This window comes from Coregonus clupeaformis, chromosome 25 (assembly GCF_020615455.1).
Source record: "Coregonus clupeaformis isolate EN_2021a chromosome 25, ASM2061545v1, whole genome shotgun sequence".
In the NCBI taxonomy this organism is placed as follows: Eukaryota; Metazoa; Chordata; class Actinopteri; order Salmoniformes; family Salmonidae; genus Coregonus; species Coregonus clupeaformis.
In genome coordinates, this window is record NC_059216.1 from 21,420,129 (window position 1) to 21,426,354 (window position 6,226).

Genomic DNA, 6,226 nt, shown 5'->3' on the forward strand with positions numbered 1-6,226 from the left:
TAGAATAACTCAAGTGATTGTTGTTGAAAAAGGTTTATTTTACAGGTGGTCATACTGCAAATTAACTTGCAGCCTTGAATCACTCCCATATTGAGGTGGTGAATAAAACCAAAATGTTGTTTGCGATCAACGAAAATGTTGTAATTAGTGTTTTTGTATTGTACTGGAACAAATGACAACAAACTATAATTTAATGGGTTCAATTAAGCAAAATAGGAATAAATTATTCCAATTGGATTCCAATAGGATTATGAGTTTCCTACAGGATTCTATGGGAAAAATCACTAATCCTATAGGATTATTTGACTAGGGTACATTTCCATTTATTTATTTAAGGAGGAAATAGAAGAAAATTTCAACAGTCACTAATTTAATTTCACTGTGTACCAATGGCATTAGCCCAGAGCTGATATTTCAGAGGAACACGAAATCAATGTTCAGATTCTATTGGGAATTGCCCCGGAAAACCATTAGTAACATTGACCAATAGGTCAGGTAAAGTAATAGATCAATGTTTTATTACAGATTAGCAAACTGACTTAATGGGAGGGATAAACCTGTGCAGTCACGCATGGCAAATATTAATCATTCAATTCTATTGGTCTGATTAGCACAGACCATTTCTAGCCATGCAGGGCTCCTCCTGACTTCTGATAGGTTACCGGTGACGTCTTGTACCCACCTGTTCTCATTGGTGACAAAGGCAGCATCTCCATGGTTTAACAATCATCCATGTCAGAAGCCAGTCTACACTGTGAAAGGGAGAAACCAACAAATGTCATCATCACTAATTAGTTTTGATATTTCAAAAATATTGATCATAATATCTTTCACCGTTCATATAATGTTGTGCGTTATGTGTATGGACTATGGTTGAGATACACATTGCATACACTGTTTAGAAAGAGTCTGCCTTATTTCCCTTGGTTTCAGTTTAAGTAACCTATGCAGTAAAACAACAGTCCGCTCTTATATGTGATCACTATTCATCAACCTACAGCGCAATCATGTTATGTATTTGCTACCCTTATAATCAGCCACACACTATTTCATGCCAGACTGACAGTAAATGTTTGTGTTTATATTGAAGTAATCCTACAGAGTATATTTCATGTGGGGTTTTAGTTGAATCAGAACTTTATTCTTAACCTCTGTTACTGCCAACAAACAGCCTGTTATTGATCATACTGCCCGACCTTCAAGTCACATGTATTTCTGAATATCGTTCTCTCCCAACAGATGGGGAGTCAGTCATCAGTGATGCTGTTGTTATTATTACTCACGCTTAAATCCATATCAGCTTTGACGTAATGCCTATAAATAACTGATACGCAGCTTTCCCTCATCCTTCAATATTTCTTTATAAATTAAACCGAGGTGATAACATGACAAGTTTATAACAGATACGTCAATGCTTTAGAACCTATTTCAGTTTGTCTGGTAAACAAGCAATGATAAACACCTGTTGAATTGACAGACGCAGTGGCGCGCATTCTAATCATTCTCACCTCTTGGAATGTAATCATTTATATTCTAGGTCTAGGATGAGATGTTGTGTTTTAGCTCAGAAGGGGAATTCTGAATCAGGCATAGACAGGGTGCCAGTAGGCAGGCACACATGCTGAGAGAACTGATGTATAAAGGGGCTGTGAGTGCGGTCTCTGGTTACCAACACCGTTTATGAGGAAGCACAATCTCACCAATCAGCGTGCTGGAGCGGGCTTTTCAATTTCTTAAAGCTACGGTGTCCTTACAGCCACATTATGCAAGTAACGGGAGAACTGGAATAAACATTTTTATATGCAATATATTTCAACACTGTAGTTTGCATGTATACCTGTTGGCTTTATTCAATGCGATTTCACATATCAGTTTGAGGCCATTTCAGTTGAGTTTAGCCAATATGCAATGTTATTTACTCATAATCATCATTCCTATGCAATATGCACATTATAAGCAATATTGTTCCCATGCAATACAATTAAGATATTTTTCTATGGCCATAAAGCTGTCTGTTCTGACAAAAATATGCATCCAACATTTTCTGTCATGACACCTTTTCAAGATCAACAATACATACTGTATTATTCACAAACTGAAAGGACAGTTGATGGTGGTATGTACTTGTTTATTAAAAGATGAGTCAAAGAGAGATTCACATTTGGAATGGGAAATAACTACTGCCATGGACCTTTTAACATTTTCCTGGCATATAATTAGGTCATGTTCCAAACCTTGTACTCAAACAGACTTCATATGTAAGACCCACATAAAAATAAACAATATCTGTCTTAAGTGCAAGAAACAAAAATACAGGTTTATGGTTAATGTTTAAGAAAAGAAGGCAGTCTTCAGTTTGAAATAAAACGTTTCATTTAATGAAACAGAACAATGGAATGTTATTTTTTGCTTGCTTGTTTGACTTTTGCCAGACCACCCACATGAAAGTATGCCCCTTGCAGTACTTCTCTTTTTTCCCCCAGAATTTTGGGGTCAGTTTTTTCACAGTTTGGTTGAGATATGTTTTGGATGTGCCCAATATCCAAACTTGTGAGTCAAATTACATTCAAATTGGTATCTTTGTTTTGTCCTTTAAATGCATCACACCACATGGCCATATTAAGCCATTTTGTATCAGTTCCAGCTGATTTGTCTATTTTCTGTCGAGGCAGAGTTCAGCATCATGACAGGTAATGATATTGACAGTGCACAAGGCTGTTTTTCCATCACTTGCTACAAAATGCAGATGGCCTGTATTTTAAAAGTATATATTGCACAAAAAATGAGGGGGGAAAAAAACAGTATGTGCCATAAAAAATACCAAAATCCAGTTTCACACCTGCGATTTGGGACCCATCCACATATCACGAGTATGATATACATAAACTCCTAACTTTACTATATTACAGTACATATACAATCTTGAAACTAATCCCAGCACTGAGGTATGTTGTCCCCATGATGCCATTGTAGCCTATCGTCTACAAATACTTAACAAATCTGCTCTACAACTGTACAAAATCTTAAAATCCACAAGGCATTTTGATGCAAGTTTTAATTTAACTTAATCCTTAAAACCAGGACTTCCTTGCATGCGAAAACAAATGATAATGGGAAAAAGTGCCTGAAACTCACTGAAAGCACAGTAAGAACATTCCCTTTTAACTGTACAAAAATATGCCTGAAAATATTTTACTTTTCTTTTAAAAAGATGAGGTCTGTTATGTATCAAAATGTTTCCTCCACACCTGTATTCTGAAGAGGTTTAGACTGCTTCATTTTCAAATCAGGAGGTAAACGGAATCAGTTACAAAAAAAAAACGTTTGCGGCATATAGAAATTACATAAAACCATTGTAAAGTAACATCCTGAACATTGTCAGTTCACGGATTTGCTTTGAGTCAGTCCACAGTCCTACGTTTTCAGTTCCCTGCAGTTTTAAGAGGATAAGATGCATAGAAGTTCACTGATTTTTCCCTTTGTGGTCCGTTTTAGTTGAACAGTAATTTTAGACCTACAGAAAAATCCATAAAACCCTGTCATTCTGTCAGAAAAACATATGCAGACTTTTTTTGCTACAGTACCAGCTTCATAAGCATCTAATTCCTCAAACCTCACCTCGCCTCCTCCCCGGACCTATAGAAACCACCGAGGAGGCAGGGCTATAGGAACAACTTGAACAGGACATAATTTAATTTATCCTTCTCTGTTATTACTCGGATCTTTCAAATTTAATATGTGAACACCAAGTCAGAAAAGTTCGCCTCCAACCAGTCCCCTGCTATCATTTCACTGAGCTCTGGTGTGCAATAGTCTGGAAATTCAAAGTGAGAGCCCAGACTGCCCTCGCTGAATGAGTCCAAATCTTTATCCACAAGAGAGAGGGAGAGATTTCCTGAATTCGGGTTGCCCAGCTCCGGCCCTTGAGCGTTCGGGGCGAAATTTAAACTGAAGTCAAAAAGCAAGTCGTCCGCGTCCTCACTGGAACTGGAAGATGTGGAAACTGACCTAGAAGATGCTGGTGAGGCGGAAGCAGGGTACATTGTGCTCTGCTTAGAAATGTTTTTGAAATTGTAAAACAGTCTGTTCGGAGCCGCATTCCGTACGTCTTCATACATGCTGGTTCCCTCGGACTCAGCGGAGGAGCTCAACGTTGGGCTCGTGGGAACTTTTGCTACATTATACGGCCTCATCTGCTCCTCGTCCTCCTGTTTAATCCGCATACGATAGTCCTCCTCGTATTCATCATCGTCATCATCATCTGTGAGTTCACATTTAATAGTCTTAGTAACTTTTGGAAACACACAGTCATCCCCGTAGCGGTGAGACAGTTTAGAATGGGTCTTAGTCTTTATTTTGGAGCATTTCTTAGCGGGATTTTTGACCATTTTGCTACATGATTTCTCTGGAGATGGTGCTGATGGTTTTGAACTGTCGAGCTTTGGTTTTTTCTTGGGTCTATACTTGTAATCGGGATAATCAGCCATGTGTTTTAACCGGAGCCTCTCCGCTTCCCTGATGAAGGGAATCTTTTCACTGTCCTTCAGCATCTTCCATCTTTTTCCCAGCCTTTTGGAAATCTCGGCGTTATGCATGTCCGGGGACTGCTCCATGATCTTTCTCCTTTCAATTTTGGACCAAACCATGAATGCATTCATAGGTCTCTTTATGTGACCGGTTGCTGTCTTGCACCAGTCTGGGTTTATCTGCACGGGGCTGCAAGCCATAAATTCACTCTCCTCGGAATCGGTAGCCTCCCTGGACATGGTGCCCTCCGTCTCGCTGTTGTCGGTGTGCTGCACCATGGTCCTGTTTAAAAAGTTATCTTCCCCCAGACGTTGCAGTGTCTAACAGCCCACTGCCAAATCTCTGTATTCGCTTCGCCAATGTGTCCACGTCCTCTGTGTCCCAAGCTCTGGTCTCTTTTCCAGAGTTACAAACTGCCTTCTTAACTAGTTATTAGCCTTTTCATGTCCATTACGTCATTGATAAATATCCAATCACGTCCCCTCCACTCCGCCCAAAAGACTCCATACAGTCCCTAAACCCGTTATTCCGCCCTCCCTAGCTCTCATTGGAGGTGGGATTTGGAGGTGGGTCGTGTGGTACAGTGTCTGGACCTTAATGTCTATGGCCTGGACGCATGCTGCTCGAGACAGGCATATTAAACATACACTTAGCTCACAATCCTCCGAAGATGAACGAGCAATGAGAAGAGCATATGATAAAACTCTCTGCAGTTTAGGTTTTAGCTGTGCTAAAATAATTCAGTCAGATTGTCAGCATGGAAAGAGTAGGAAAGATGTGCAGTAGCCTAGTAATAATGTATCCTACTTAGAAACATGTATCAGTTTACGGTTGTTTCTTTCTTTCTTTCTTTTGATGTTATTGGATACACAGAAGGTGGCGCTTGGACACTGTTGCAGCCAGTGCGCGGACTGGATTTATTGTATCCTCAGTGGCGCTTGGACATCAGTAGCCTTGATTAGCAATAGGCAACTGCAATTCACAGTTGTTACATGGCAACAACAGTATCACACATTTACAGTCCGTATTAAGTGTCTCTTGTCTCTTAATTGTCTGCATGCCTAAATTGAGCTGTTTATTAATTTCAATTCATTGCCTTTAATCTCATTAATACATAGTATTCACAATATGATGAGCAAGGCACCTTTTGTTAATTTTATAATAATAATAATTTTGTAAACACTGTTTCATAATCTCATATTTATCCATTTATACCCACTCTTAAAAAAAACGTAACTTATTAAGATAATAGTTAAATCAACCAACTGTATCTATTATAGTGTTATAAACAGTATCCAGTGGACCCTATTGATCTTTAGCATGATGTTGATGTGGTCTGTCTTAAGGCCAGTCTAGGAGCATGCATACACTAACACCATGCTCTGACACCATTATCAGGATGTGCAGCTCATGGGCTCCCTCCCTCCCTCCATGCTGAGTTTGCTGTGACAAGAGGCAGCAGCACTAAAGCGTGGGTCTCCCTCCCTGCTAGTGCTCGGCTGAGGCTCCACCCCCGGCGACGGGCGACGGGTGGCAGCCAGCAGCGCTATTGGAGGCTGAGGACGATAAGGCTCCACGGTTTTTTTCTCTCCTCCCCTAGAGGGCAATCACTTCCCCTTTCGAAACCCTCCCCCACCCGCGCCTTTGCCTGAGACTTATGAAGTGTCCACTGATTCAGACTTGAGAGGGAGAGCGAGTC

At 40.1% G+C, this 6,226-nt stretch overlaps 1 pseudogene; it reads right to left on the reverse strand.

Moving 5' to 3' along the window:
• Positions 1-2,107: 2,107 nt before the first annotated feature.
• On the reverse strand, positions 2,108-4,943 carry LOC121539407 (annotated as a pseudogene).
• Between the last annotated feature and the right edge of the window lie 1,283 nt (positions 4,944-6,226).